This window comes from Galeopterus variegatus, unplaced genomic scaffold, assembly GCF_000696425.1.
Source record: "Galeopterus variegatus unplaced genomic scaffold, G_variegatus-3.0.2 Scaffold70, whole genome shotgun sequence".
Taxonomy (NCBI): Eukaryota; Metazoa; Chordata; class Mammalia; order Dermoptera; family Cynocephalidae; genus Galeopterus; species Galeopterus variegatus.
This window is the reverse complement of record NW_007726181.1, coordinates 997,834-1,003,338: the sequence shown is the minus strand read 5'-3', so window position 1 is coordinate 1,003,338 and position 5,505 is coordinate 997,834.

The window sequence follows — 5,505 nt, the reverse complement described above, 5'->3', positions numbered from 1 at the left end:
AGGGTCCTAGCGCCGCCCCCGCGCGCACTCGTGAGCTGGCCCGGCCGCGGGCACGCGCGGAAGCCACCGTGCTGCGGGCATCCGACCTTCCCGGCGCCCGGCCGCCCCGCCTGTGTCCCCCGCGGCCCTCCGCTCGGGCTCAGACTCGGGCCGGTTCACTCTCCAGTTTACGCTTAACTTAATAAAAGTTCTCTACCTACTCTACTACCGAGAGGCTCATCCCAGACCTCATTTTAGAGATTTCCTAGGAGCTGGACTGCAAACACCCTTAACCTGAGCGAGCTGCAGTGGGGATCCTTGACCTCAGCCCAGACACATAAAAGGTGGATGTCATTCGGATGTGTGGACCCTAAAGCCCTACCTACCTTTACTGGCCAGCTGGGGTCTCAGTGGGTCCGGGGAAGAAAGGCAGCCCTTGACATTTTCCAGCCTCCTGGATTTCCCATGACCCATGAGCACTGACTTTAGGAACTTCTCACGCAGGTGTGAAGAGAGGAAGCAGAGTATCCCCAGCCCCCGATCAACATGAAGAAAACTGGAAATGAGACCGAGAACTTAACTTGTTTCCTATCCCAGCCTCTGGCCCTTGTACAGTACTTTTTAGAACTGACTCCTCTCTCCTGGAAACTACTGTCCTCACTATCATTACATTTCACCAAGACGCCTTGCTTCTTGGGAAGCTGTAAAGTAAGTCAAGTCATAACTAAAGCCAAAATGTTTCATTTTAGTTATGCTAAGTTTCCATTTACATTGTCAGAGCTAGGGCTCAGACCCTCCAAACCCACGGTACAGACTGGGTCACCAGACCCGTCACATGCAGGTCCATGCTAGGTAACTGGGAAAGATTCCAGGAGCTGGTGGCAGATAACATGAGCTCAGTCCTCAGCTTCTTCAGTGGCAGCAGCTTACAGGTCCGGTAGCTTACAGGTCCGGCAGTGGCAGTGGCCTTGCAGAGGGTCCCGGGGGCACTAGCAGCAGCAGCCTCCAGCAGCAGTCGTGGCCTCCCCAGGCCACCCTCCCCCATGGGGGCGCAGGCCGGGCAGAGCCACTCATCCTTATAATTAAGTCCATAACCCAGGGCATCTGGGTGCACATGCGCACTTACACTAGACGATAACCAAGGAACACCTGAGCGCATGTGCCTGTTTACATCAAGTGCTCGGCAGGATTCTGAACATCTGAGGGGCCCTGACCATTTTTCCTATATTTACCCAACAGAAGCCTTCCAAGGATGCCTGGAGAAAGGAGTATGGCAATGTCCCACCCTTTAAATAGACAGACAGATGCAGCCAGACAGACGATACAGCCAGCTTCTCTTGCTCAGTTTTCTAATGTATTTGAAAAAAGCCTGGCTCCTTTGAAAAAATTCTGCACAGAGAGCCCTGTGCTGTGCAGGCAAAGACAAGAACCTTCCCCTCTGAAGTCTTGGGCTGACATCACTAGCACCCGAGCCGGTTTTATTAAACACCCATGGATGCTTGTGTTCAGAGTGGATTAGTCACACCATCCTGGCCTGCCCTGATTTAGACCTTGCATCGTCTTACTCCTCCAGGAAGCCTCCTTGAGGACTGTATCCCAGGGACTGCTGCTTCTCTAAAATGTACAGCACTTTAGGCTTCACCAGGTGGCTTAGGCTCCACGTTGTGCTATTTGGGGTGGTTCTCTGAGAGGCTGAGGAGTATAGCGGTTGCAAGCAAGGCCTCTGGAACTAGACTGGGCTAGAATCCTTATTCTGCTTAATAGCTATGTGATCTTAGGCATGTTACTTGTGCCTCAGTTTCCTCTTCTATAAATTTAGGGACATGAACTGCATCTGTCTTTGAGGTGAGGATTATATGGGTTAATAAATTTCAAGTGCTTAAAACGATGCCTGGGTCCATTGGAGAGTGAATGGATAAACAAATTGCCGTATGTGCATACAATGGAATATTACTCAGCCGTAAAATAACGAAGTGCTGATAGCGTGCTACCACCTGGTGGAACCTCGAAAACATTACATTAAGAAGCCAGAGCCAACAGGCGTAATTCCATTTGTATGAAATATCCATAGGTAAATTTATAGGGACAGAAAGCAGATTGGTGGCTTCCAGGGGCTGAGGGGAGGGAGAGTGAGAAGTGGGTGTTTAATGGGTGCCAGGCTTTACTTTGGGGTGATGAAAATGTTTTGGAACTACATAGAGGTGGTGGTTTCACAACATTGTGAATGTACTAAATACCACCGATTGTTCACTTTTAAATGGTTAATTTAATATGAATTTCACTTTGATTAAAAAAAATGCAGTGCCCGTCGTCATTGTCCTGCAAGCATTCCCTGACCTCACTGATGTGAGGCACAGGCTGTGTCGTATACCTTCCTGTCCTCCTGGGTGTGGATATTGTGCTGGATGTGAGGGGGAATCAGAGAACGTGAGAGCTTGAAAAGGCTTCAGAGATCATGGAGCCCATCTCCGCTGATGAGATGGGGGCGGGAGGCCGCTGGCCTTTCTGCTGTGCAGGATGAAGAAGGCACACAGTCTCCCTTGTCACTGTTCTCTCGGCACACGTTTACTGAGTGCTCGCCCTGTGCCTTCAAACACGTCAGGGAAACAGACGCTTAAACAGGTGACTGCCAGAGTGTGATGCGTGTTTTGATAGAAGCGGGGGAGGGGAGCCGAGAGTCGGGAGCACGGGAGCATGCTGCAGAGGAATCCTGGCAAGATCACTTTCAGTGGTGCCAAGTTGAAACTCAGCTACAGGGCTTAAGGTTGGGAGTTTATGTTTTCCACATAACGGGAGGTCAGAGGTAGACAGTACAGGCTGATGTGGGGCTCCACGGTGCCTTTGGGAACCTGGAACCTCATTCTACTCTGCCTTAGCACTTGGTTTTGACCCGAATGGTTGTAATAGGTGTGCTGCATTCCCAGGTGTTGCACCTGAGTTCCAGGTGGGAAGAGGGCAAGCACAAGGAAAAAAGGAAAAAGACAGAAATGAGCCCAATCTATTCCTTTGTTAAAAAGCTTTCCTAACAGAAGAGCTTTTCTATTCCTTTTTAAAAAGCTTTGCTTCCTCTTATATCTTATTGGCCAGGACTATACAACATGACTGTTTTTAGCTACAAAGAAGTCTTGGAAAAAATCGTCCCTTGGTATCCGCGGGTAATTGGTTCCAGACCCTCCTGCAGATACCCAAATCCTCAGCTGCTCAAGTCCCTGATATAAAATGGTGCAGTATTCACATATAACCAGTGTACATCCTCCCATGTACTTTAAATCATTGCTACATTACTTATAATACTTAATACAATGTAAATGCTATATAAATAGTTGTTTACTGTATTGTTTTTTATTTGTATAATTTTTCATTGGTGTGTTGTAATTTTTTATTGGCTTTTTTTTCAAATATTTTCAATCTGTAGTTGGTTGAAAATGAGGATGTGGACCCCTCATATGGAGAGCCGACTGTATTTGTAACTGGGTACATTTTCCACCCTTAACAAAACTGGGATTCTATTAGGAAGCAGGGAAGAATAGAGATCAGTCAACTGTGCAGAATCCGCTGGAGGCTGCTAATGCTTGGTCGAGGGGTTGGGTGGTTGCTCAGAGAAGGATTTCTGGAGAATGTGATGCCAGAGATCAGGCTTAAAGGACAAGCAGGAGTCACCTGGTGAAGCAAAGTGGGGTCACAAGCGTTCCAGGGATATGAGACAGTGTGACTGTATTGAGTAAGGGAAGGTTAGCTGCTGTAATAAACTATGAATGAATGAATGAATGAACTAATAACAGCTTAAACACAATGGAAGTTTATTTCTCACTGATGGAACATCCAACTCTCACTGAGTGGACGGCTCTCCATGATGCTTTAAGTCAGGGACCCGGGTTCTTTCCATCTGTGGATCTGCCATCTTTAATCTGGGGCTTCCTAGATTGCCATGCTTCTTGGAAGCAGAAAAAGCACAGAGAAGAGCATGTGCGGGTTTCATGGGACAGGCCTGGAAGCAGCACCTGTCACTCTTGTTCATATTGCATTGGCTAGAACTGTTGAAATGGCCACGTCTAACTGCAGGGGCAACTGGAAAGACAGTCTAGCTCTATGCCCAGGGGGGAGAGCTGGGCAGTGTCTGCTGCAGGGACCAGGAGCTGAGAAAACGTGCAGCTGGTTGTGGGGTGGGAATGACACAGGACCACAGGCAAGAAGAGGGGATGAGATTAGAGAGGTGGGCCCGAGCCAGACCCCAGCCCCAGATACCACTTGTGGAGCTCCCTGCCTCTGTGCCAGGCCTAGTGCTTGGTTCTTTACATACACGATCTCGACTGTGTGAGGCCATCTGACCTGTGGGAGCAGAGGTGGGAGATCTTCTGTTATTTGTTTAGTTTAACAATCCTATTTCCTAACGGGTATATAGAGCTTAATTGTGTGCAAAATACATGCACACATATATATTTAATACTTGTAAGAATTTGTTGAGGGAAGTATTACTGTCATTTCCTTATACAGTTGGAGAAAAATGAGGCTTTGAGAGGTTTAAGAACTTGTCCAAGGTCAGTCAGGCCCACCTCTTAATAAACACTCTTACCCACAATATTACAGTACCTCTCAAAGAGTGTCGCATGTGTCATAGAAAGGAGTTTGGACTTGAGCCAGAATGTGCTGGAATCCTGGGGTCACGGCAAGTGGGCGTAGAAGAAGCCATCTCTTTCTGATGCCAAAATTGGGCTCCCTCTGATTTGCTCTTACTTACCTATAATCAATGAATGCATCCTTCTTGGGGGGCACCTGGCTCTCGCAGGAGAGGAAGGGAGGGGCCGGGGCTTAGCTTCCCTCTCTGAGCCCAGATAACCCACCTGAGGACCTTACTGAGCTCCTGCACCCCAGTTCCTGCCTCCTCTGCAGCGCCGGAGAAGGGAGGTGAGGAGACCGCTCTGGAGGGCGGAGAGAGAGGCCCTGATGTGGGTGGGGTAGGAGGCCATGGCTAAGGGTGAGAGATGAGAGAGAGGGAGGGGAGCATAGCAGGGCCGGGCTGGGACTGATTTCTCCCTCAGGCACAGTAGGCACAGTGCTTAGGGCCCATTAAAATCAGAAGGAAGTGAACTTTAGATGGAAGAAGATGTTTTAATACATTATATATTCGTCTGTACAGCAACAGTCATAAAATATAATTTTTAATATTTTTTTAGTAGAGTAAGGGCCCCACAAAAGCAGAAGTGCCTAGTCATCAGGAGGTTGGAGCCTGGGAGTGAGCGGGAGGAGAAGAGAGAGAGAGAGAGAGAGAGAGAGAGAGAGAGAGAGAGAGAGAGAGAGAGAGAAAGAGAGAGAGAGTGTGTATGTTTCTAGGCAGAGGCTGAGGACGCAGGACTTCACGCTCACAGCTCTCCAGCTCTTAGCCTTAGGGTCACATTAGGCTGGCAGGCTCACTGTACCCCACTCCACGCCCCGAGGAACCCGAACCTAGAGCCTGGTGCCCACTGCCCTGCCTGGATCTGCATGACGGGAGCTGCGCGCCCCCCCCTCCTGGCATGGCGTCCATAG